We start from the raw sequence: 10,773 nt of genomic DNA, 5'->3' as shown, positions 1-10,773 counted from the left end.
AATTTGCCCCGGGTAGAGAGGAGGCTCACTAATAGCAGAAGATGTAATCTTAATGATGCGCTTGACTGCAGACTTGAGATCCAAAACCTACATAATAAAATAATGTAGCACCAAAGATGATTAATACGTGGAATGTATTGGTATGAAAAATAATTTCAGGACGGTAGTACAACTAGAGATTAGAAGTAACAATGAAATTCAAATATAAGGGAAGAAAACTGGAAAGGAACTAGAGTGTAAACTAAATTTATAATTGATCAAGTAAATTAGATTTAATACCTTTGATTATTGGTGGGAGGAATTAAAGTAGTGAACAGTCATAAACCGCCATGTGAGCGCTTGGAGTCTAATCTCAGCCGTCCTATACCTTGCTGGGAATAGGACGTGAAATGACATAATTTTCTAGAAGATATCCATGGTTAGTCCCTTTTTTGGACACATAAAAAAAGAGTCATCCAACTTGCGGAATAATATCTATCCTATGTCGGCAAACATAGTTTCGGGCATTTATCATTTCGACCTATACCTTTACGGTCAGCTAACCAACTCCCTTATGCTCATGACCTTATCTCATTTATCTGATTATTTCTTGATCAAAATGTTAGTCTTGTTACATTCATGTTCATAGTTTAGCCTTTTTAGGCTCATGCTCATCGTTTAGCCTCTTTAGGCTCATACTTATGTATAACCACTTTAGGCTCATATTGAGAGTTAACCATATTAGGTTCATATTCATTAGTTAAAATTATCAATATTGGAGAGTCATGATAGGTAATTTCATGGTTCAATATGATATAATTCATGTACATGATTGGAAGTATTCTTGTAAAAATATTCATATTAATATTATTAAGTATCTATTAACTAGGTCAATGCAAAAATTATTGAGAAGTTGGTATTATTATACTAGGGCTTGGAATTTCATAATGTATTGTTCGTATTGCAAAGAGTTTTAGGAATGTTGTGAGATTGGAATCATACTTTAAGAGTTTCATAAAGTTTTATCTTATAACTTTAATAGAAATATTCACGTGATGGCATGACTGAGATTTTGACATAGAGGATTGGCTAGATATTGTATTACAAATCATCTACAACCTGAAATTTTGGATAACAGATCAACATGAGATTCTAGTAGAAGATAAAGCAGTTATTAACAGTAAAAAAAGAACTCAAACTCCCAATCCAAGAATTAGATGATATCAATATGGAGATTTCAATTTTCAAAGAGCCATTTACCAGGCAAACATGTCAATATTTTGCGAAAACGAGAAGGAAATCATACAAAACAGCCAGTGAAGCAGTTATATGACAAATGCAGTAGGCATACAACCAATACAATAGATATACAAAAAATTTTAAAGCTATAATAGGATCAAATCAATTTAACAGTTGGAAGGAACGAAGATGATGGACAAAAAAAGGTTTTTTTTTTTTTTTTTTTTTTTTTCTCATTCAAAGTATCTGGGAGAACATATTTCTTCCTTCAATTGAGGGATACGAGTATGAAAATTTCGTCAACCCTAGCTTAGTTGTAACATCTTGGATTGGAGACCATGAATTTCAAAGAATTACAAGGAAAAAGTAGTTTTACATACCACAAGTCGCTGATGAAATTTAGTTGGCAAAGAGGGAACCAAACTTTATTTCTTGAGCCAATTTTCTTGGATTTCTTAAGCTTGAGTTTGAGAGAAAGGAGAGAGGTGTTAAGGATGAAAAAAACGTTTGAAACTGATTGAGAAAGAGTTTTTAAAATGTATTGGAGGTTATGGGAAAAGTAAAGGACGAAATAACCCCTGGAATGTGAAAAAATAAGAAAAGAATAGAAAATTTTCGTCTGGTATGCTATTCTGACTGTTCTTAGTAAAACACACCTAACTTTTTACTCGGGTCTCAGATTAATGAGTTTTGGTGGCGTTGGAAAGAAGACTCAAAAAGCTTTAATTTGATAGGTAATGGCCAAGTAACTCTAAATATTCTTGGAGAAATTCTTGTTTAAATTTGCTCCTTGTATGAACCTATACGAAAACGTAATTATTAAATGACCTTTCAACTCAAATTTGTTTTTAGAGATTTCTTATACCCTTAATTCATATCCAACACCCCTACTCTTAAGACATGACATTTACACCTAGATACAATAAGTTTTCTAGACTTAGGTACAAGTACATATGATGAGCAGTCCTATTGTTTTTTTTAGCCCGAAAGTTAGGGTGTTACATTCCCCCATAACCCCTTTCCTTCAGCTCAACGGCAACATTTTCTACAATTTCCATACAAGGAATTGCATATTTCTCATTAAGATCATTTCTATGATGTGTTGGCTGTAATTCTGTTCCCATTGGAAGAGAATCTTTCCTCAACAGGGCATTGTTCAAATACTTTGTAAGACCTAAATGTTTCCTTTTATCTTCACTTTCATTTAGCAAGACCTTCTCACTCCCGAAGAACGTTGGACAAGGTCCTTTAAACTATAAACTGGGTACTTTACCAGAAAGTTTTTCCCTTGCATGACCTTCCTTTAATTTCCGATATTCTTCCATCTCTGGTTCTCTAATATCTGTTTTCTTTTGAGATGGCATTGACAATTTTCAGTAAACCTAAGCCAGCAAACATAAACAAACAATGAAAACTGGAATCTCTTAAAGTATGCTGCTCATAAGTAACTTTGAGAAAACAAAGAAGTAGAGCAAATATGAATGTAATCATACCATTTGGTTACATTTTCTACAACATAATTTTCTGAGGTATAGTCTCCCCAGATCTAATTTTAGGGGATTACGCTGGCATGTTACATTGTTGTAATGTGTTTGCATATTTTATTGACATACAGAAATAAATAGCTAATACATGCAATAATATCTATCTCTATATCTATATATTATTAAAAGGAGAGGATAAATTCTTCACATTAAGCCAAGTGGCAGATTAAGAATAAGTCACTTGGTAGTTTAGTACAAAAATTGGTTATGTTGGTTATTAGTTAGTATTTTTAAAATTCAAAATCTGAAATATTTGGATTTAAATTTAAATTTAAATTTAAAAATAATAAAAAAATTTGATAAAAACATAAGTCAATTTTAATTAATTAGAATTGCACTTAACTGCAAATACCCATGGTTTAACCAAAACTTACAACCAAATTTCTTTTGTTCAAAGTTCACCCATTACAGAGAAGATATCAGTCCTTTTGTACAAAGTTCACCCATTATAGAGATGAAACCAGTAGAAGATAACAAATTGACCGATGGAAATATTTCAAAGGTACTAAAATTCATTTATTTAGCTTTTATTTTTTTAGGCAAGTGAGAGGATTGAGGAATTTATCCACTTAGGTTTGCCTGCTATGAACAATTTTGTGATAAGAGAGAATCATTTATTTGATTTTACCTTCTGTTGATCATTTATACCTTCTTAATTCATTATTTGGAAACTATGATAGGGTGCAGTAAATTTGTATTTCTTTATTGTGTAATTGATTGCCCATTTCATTCATATTAATTTCAATAAAATTGCAAATTGGCTTTGTAATTTTCTTCTATGCCTCCATCTCATGTTATTGCAGTAATCTTTGTGTCTTTTTTTTGTCTAATAAACTTGATTTGAACAAAGCAACCATCTCCTGAATCTTCAGAGTAACTATATTTTTCAGGTACTTATGTTTGAATTTTTCTCTTTGTGTGGTTTATATCATTCCTATGTTAGAAATTGATGTACTATAGGCATATGGTGTTGTACTTCATAATATTGATTATGATGTTACGATTCAACAATGTTGTTGGTTACTTTTTGATTCAGCAATGTTGTTGGTTATTTTTGTGTGTTATGTTATTTTCATAGAATCATTTCTATATTATGAATAGTTGGTTGTGTCATTGGATTTCAGAGTCATACTACCTGTTTTTCTATTTCTCACAAGTGCAACTGTAATCTTTCAGTGCAATAAGTGGAAACATTCTATGACTCATTCTGTATCGGAACAATTCAATGCTTTGAATTTTAAGTTAAGTTAATTGATTTTTTGATTTGAGTTTTGAGTTTTGGACTAGGATTGAAATTGGTTGATCTTGAGAATCAACAGGGCAATGCAGATGCTGCTGCTCTATATTATTACCCTGGAAATACTAGCCCGACTGATGATGGAGATGGTTCTATCTTGGAGCAATGACTTCTTTCTGCTGGATTGCAACATTTGGCCTCTAAGACACATTTTTTTAATACTCTTCTCATCTTTTTACTATCTCTTATGATTATTTAGATAGTAGAACACATTAATGGAGGAGCTTTTCATAAATACTTCAAATATGTGATACTAGAAAGGGAAGAAAGGAAGAAACTACTTATTTCCTCTTTCAAATATATTTGGTTTGTAGTCTGTTTTGTATTATTACTTAGTCGACTGTCAAGTTTATATAGTTTTATGCAGATCTTTTTGCAAATGCAAGTATTTGATGTAAATTTATCAAGTTAAGCACTAAAATGTTGAAGGTTCTTGAGCAGTATGTTACTAATTGAGTGAAGAAGTTACAGTTTGATTAAAAAGAATCTTCCAGTAAAAATTATGTATTTTTCTAATATTGGAAGACATGTTATTTCTATCTAATTTAGTCCATTGAAGTTAATATATAGTAATAAATATGAAAACTTTATGATTTTACGTGTAGACGAAGAATCAGATAAGTTTAGCTTAATGATGCCTCAAAGACCCAGTAGCTAACTGATTTTCTGCCCAATTGTTGATAGCACATACATTAGAAAGAAGAAGTTTAACAAGAAAATAGAACAAAGTAAAAAATAAACAGTGAATATTTTAGAAGAGGAAAAGGCTAGAGAGGGAGAAAATGACCCAAGATACTTTCTTTGAGTTTTGTTATTGATGATCAGAATGCATCACTTTTTATTGTTATTGGGTGCTAATTTATGGCTACAACTACTCTTTTGCCGTTACTCTACTTTTCAAGTACCGTGAATGTTATCATTTCTATGTTGAAATTGTTGTATTGTAAGCCTTTGGTTTTATATATTCTACTTTAGAATTTTTTTTGATCATTAAAATATTTAATTCATCACCGTGGAATAGTTTGGGTTCTTATCATCATATGTTTATCATTACGATAATGTTACTTTGCATGTGGTGTAGATAAGTTCTAGGGCTGTAGAATATTTTCTTATAAAAAAGTTATTTGCTTAATATATTATTTATTATGAGGGTTGTTTTGAAAAATTATAACTATTGCAGATACTTGAAAACATTGTTGAGAGATGACATACTAGTGTTTTCCAACAAATGACTTAGGATCAAAGAAAAGATGCCAATTTAGAAAACTTCTACTTCGTATGAATCACGTATTGAAAAAGAATGATGGAAAATCGTATTCAAGTTTAGTGTGCTTGATGATGAAAATAGCTCATGGAAGAATTTGTAATATGAATGATAGAGTCTACTGTTGTAACCAGAAAGGAAGAGAAAGCGAAGTTTAGTCCCAATTAAAAAACTATCAATTCACTTATCAACTCAAGAGGAACATAGGGAGACAGAATTCAATGGCTGTACAACAACAACTTGAAAGTTGAGAGTGATGATTTAAAGATAAACATTACTCTATAACATAAACATTGGTATTTTTTATAAGTTTTTTGGATCATACTATTGCAAATTTTTTCTATTCAACATTTTTGTTGCAGCACAACCTTCCTGAATTTTCTGATCTACAGTGAAAGCATTTGCTTGTACTTTTTTTTTTTTTTGTAACAAAAGCACAAGTAACTTATATAATTTGAATGTTACTTCATTTTACAGGTAACATGTTGGTGAGTTGGAGTGATCCTGGCAGAAACTAGACATGAGGAAAAAAGTTATTACTATTTTAATTTGTCTAGGTATAGGCTTCATTTTGCTGTGACATTTTTCCTATCACTTTTTTGGATCTTTTATGTTTGTCACCTAAAAAGAGAGTGATGCTCATGAGCATTTAAATTTTTCATATTGATATTTCTACTTTGATGTTGTCTTGTGTCCTTTTCTATTCAGCTCTCTTCTATCACCTTTCATACCCGGGGGAATTGAATCACAGTTGTATTTTTCTTTGGATGTACTATAAACTGTTTCTAGTTTCTTAAAGTGCCTCAAAGGAGTCTTCATAAATTTATGATCATAATTATTCAGATTAGTTGTTTAATAATCTATATATTATTAAAAGGAGAGGACAAAGCCTCTCCATTTAGCCAAGTAGAAAAATTAAATATTGACACATGTAATTTATAGTTAATTAGTTAGGAAATAATTGTTGTTGTTTGCAATGTTTCCGTTAGTTTACAATTTTGAAGTTGTTCTTTAAATTTAAAATTTAAATTTTCCGTTACTTCATATTTTTATATTTTTAGTTTGAAAGTTTGTATGTTAGTTGGTTATAATTGTTACCCTTTTACACATTAATATACTACACTTAAAAAATGCAAACCTCCTATACTATTTTTTTATTTAACAAAATTTATGTTGAATTTGGATTATGTAACTGCACTATTTTTTTTTCATGATCATAACTGTACTATTATCAATAAAAACTTACAAGTGCTAACATACACAATTTATTAAAAATCTCTAACTTGAACACAATCACTAATTAAAAACTCAAATAAAATCAAATTACATCACATAAACTGCTTATACATTTAGTATATATTGGCATCACTTTAAACACATTCTCATTCTTATGCAACCTTCTCATTAAATCATATGTCATTATATATACAATATCCATCTGCATAGAATTATAAACAAATTCATATGTTAGTAATTATCATTATATTATGTTTTAAAATTTTTATCCAAAAATTATACTTTTAACTAATTGGAACATATAAACGAGTTAATTAGTTGAATTAAAAAATTTATATTATAACTACATACTGCCCTTCTAATATTAAATCTTAATACATACTGCCCTTCAAATATTAAATCTTAATTAAAAATTAAAAATTAAAATTTAAAAAATCAGTTTTATAACTTCTTAAATAAAACACGCTAAAAAAATGGATTTCGTGGCAGAAGTTCACAACTTTCAGTTAATGACTACAACAACTTAACAGATAATTGTAAATACCATTCAATAACTACTCTGTTATCACCATCGTATTTATCCAGTACACATCTATATACATTCTACGTAATACTCAACCAATCCTTCTTATCCTATTATGTAAACTTCCCTTAAGATTCTTTCCCTTCTTCTATAAATACAATTCAAATTCAACATATATTCTCTTCAACTCTTAAATTCCCTACAATATTCTAATATATTCCATAGATTCCTTTACACACTAATGTAAACATTGTTTTCTTCTTAAACTTCTTCTATTCTATTGGTCTTTACCACAATCTTCTTCTATTCTGTTAATCTTTACCACAATCTACGTATACCTACATACTCTTTATCAAAAATGACAGATTTCATCAATGACATCACAATCACAAAAATGCACTGGAAGTTAAAAGTCTTGGTTGTTCGCCTGTGGGAAGTGAATGGTCGATTTAATCCTAGTGCTTTGTACGCAATTGAAATGATTCTGAAGGATGAATATGTATGCAACATTTTCTACTATATTTATATTGCTATTTCTATCTTATTCATTATTCTAACTTTTTTTTAATAGGGTGATCGAATACAAGCATCTATATGTAGTTTTGTTCTTAAACAATTCAAATCTGATATCAAAGAACGTGGTTTGTTTCTTTCTATTCTATGTTCTGATAACGAACCTGTTGTTGTTTGGCCCACAATTAACAAATTAATAATATATGATTCGTTCGATTATGGAAGAAAAGGAACTAATCAAATAATCACTTTTTTGCTAAAGTAATATACTTATTCTCTTTATGTTATTAAAATTCTAGATGATGAAGATTTGATCAAGAAATATTCTCCTAATGAATCTGATACCTCCCGTGTAAGTAACCTTTCTTCAAACACATCTAATCATTTCATATATTTTTATACTTATACTTTTCTAAACTGTGGTTATAGGACCATCACTTTACCAATTCTGAAGAATCATATGCTGAGAAGGATTACAAGGTAATTAAATTGTATGACTTTATATTACCTAAATATATAATACAGACAACATATCTAAATATCTTTATATATATATATGGTCACTAAATGTTTTTTAAAGATTTGGATAATATATTGTTTATCTAACTTCTATATTTTAAATTGTTTTCTTTTGAATTCTATAGGAATCCACCAAAGACAGTGACATGTTAACTTCTTGAAGACGTATGCAAAGAGTAATAGATTTTCCAAGAAGGATAAATCTATCATAGTTGATAAAAATGTCCATGGTCAACTCTCAAGCAACAAGATCCACAAAGGCGCTAAAAAGAAAAACAAATTGTCATCAGCTGCCTCTAAATGAATTATCTTACAATGTTTCTGTAATATAATACTTTATATTAATCTAGCAGTTTGTTAGGGTTAGTGACATATATCATAAGTTATTTATATCCTGTTAAGGTGATACATTTCATACCTTTTTATATTACATACAAATAAGTGTTTTCTACAATATTCTATGCTTTGTGATCTTCAAACACAAGTTTCAATCATTTCTTACATAATATATATGTCACACTGTCAATGTGAATATACAAAAATTATGTAGGAAACAAGCTTTTATTATTAAAGTTTATCTAAGGAAAATATCAATACTTGTGAAATATGAATACTTGTGAAATAATCAATTTCAATAATAAGAACTAACCGGTGCACCAGAAGTTTCACTTTAACCAATTATAAGTTCTGAACTTGCTGCTCAATTGTAACATTAATGAAGCATTGTCATTTCCACTATATTATGATATTATAAGCTTTAGCAGATACGGCGATTTATGTCGGAGATATACCAGAAAACAGGGCCTGAAATAAAAAAGATATAAAGACATGCTCATACATATTAACAATATAAATAGGAGGCTTCAGCCTTCGCTTAACCATAGTGAAACCCCAATTACTAATATGAGCCCAAAGTAAACCACATATATTAGACTTCTTCACAACATCCATCAGGCATTTTTCCAGGAAAGAAACATCACCCATTCATATATGCGAACAACAAAAGTAAATTATTACTTAAGAAAAAAATGAATAACCCAAAATATGAGAATAGGACAACTGTTATGGAAGCTTTATCAAAGCCCAAAATGAGCTTATCATAGTTTTTCTTTTTAATAATTAGTAGTTCATGAAAGCTTTTAATACCTTTGCAAATAGTAGCAATAACCAAGACTTCCGTGATTAAAAATAATGAAGGTTCGCTGGAAATATGCCGATAGCATACATCAATGCGTAAACCACAACATTGTCTTTGTATAGATTATGAAATTATGATAATAGTACACTTCCATTGTAACCATGTATGATATAGTTATCAACAATTTGGGCAAATGTCATTTCAAATTATAAATTAATCTTTTCATTAATCTACTGCAATGACCAAGACAGATGCATCAGATTTGGCTGCTCATCACGTAACTATCAACGTTGCTGCTACGATTTATAAAAATTGTTCATATTGAGAAAGAATTCACCATATTTTGATGTTGGGTAAAGACGTTAGTGTGATTTGCTGCTGTTTTACAGAATAAATCAAACATTCAAAACAAAATAGAACACATTTATAGCTTTAAAATTAGGGTATCATCACAACTTTTGACAAAAATGTTCAGCCACCCAAGAAAGCTGCAAAACCAGAGTTATGTTCTAATGTACATAACATAGGTTAACCAAAAGAAATAAGGTTCATCATGGGCTAGATTAAGATAAAATAAAATAATAAAGACAGGAAATGCAGGTACAGCAATAAAGATCTAAGTCTGATGTATTCTTCAATTTTGATGTCACAATTCTTTTTAAATTTTCAAAAAATATACTACTTTTGAGATTCAAACACGCACTTGTTAATATTTTTGAAGAGTCCACAATATAGCCAGAAATCTTAAATGTACACTACGGTGAAGTTTAGGCAGACAAAAAATTTAGAATAGATTCCAACAACATATCTTGACAATTTTAAAGCCATGTTGCTCCTCACTGTCTTCCGGACATTTACAAAATAAAAATATATGGATTAATTAGTTGATGTTTCAAAAGATTTCTCTAAGTATAATGACTTTCCATAGTACACAATAAAAAAATAATGAACCCTCACCTTTTTCAGGATCACTGTAGTTGACTTCATATGTTGCTTTGCTATTCACTAATGAAGGACCACTTTCCTTACAGCAAACCTGAAGGTAGGGAACGTTAAGCTCTTAGGAGGATATCTAAAGCTCTATCCATTATGATGCACAATTTAACAAAAATGAGTTTTGTTCTTACAGAATTATGAATCTTATGTGGTACCCATTGGAAGTGCATATGAGTCTAAGTAATCAGTGTACAATCAAATTAAACTGAACAAGAACAAAGAACACCAACTTCCAATAGTCATCATCTAATAGCCGCATAGGGCAATTGAAATATCTACACTCTTGCATATAGTTACTTTGTTACTTGCAGATGTTTAATATTGAGTTATTGTAACATCTAAAAGCAAACAAGAGAGATGAGGGAGAGAACACTACAGAATGCTAAATCGAGATGAAGACATACTCATACTCATTAAAAAAATCAATATGAGGTTTCAACCTTACTAATATGAGCGCAAAATAAACCCCACATTACTAAAGATCTAAGTGGCGCAGACTCTTCAATTTCTATGTCACAACCTTTT

General features: G+C 30.0%; 1 long non-coding RNA gene across 1 annotated transcript; it reads left to right on the top strand.

Moving 5' to 3' along the window:
• The first annotated feature begins 7,164 nt into the window (after nucleotides 1-7,164).
• Nucleotides 7,165-8,671, top strand: LOC124899672. Its single transcript, XR_007056965.1, has 4 exons — nucleotides 7,165-7,581; nucleotides 7,895-7,947; nucleotides 8,025-8,075; nucleotides 8,240-8,671. It is a non-coding gene; the product is annotated as an uncharacterized LOC124899672 (long non-coding RNA).
• The last annotated feature ends 2,102 nt before the right edge of the window (nucleotides 8,672-10,773 follow it).

The sequence above is a fragment of the Capsicum annuum genome, chromosome 6 (assembly GCF_002878395.1).
Source record: "Capsicum annuum cultivar UCD-10X-F1 chromosome 6, UCD10Xv1.1, whole genome shotgun sequence".
Classification (NCBI taxonomy): Eukaryota; Viridiplantae; Streptophyta; class Magnoliopsida; order Solanales; family Solanaceae; genus Capsicum; species Capsicum annuum.
Note: the sequence above shows the minus strand (reverse complement) of the source record. Positions and strands in the feature narration are given on the sequence as shown.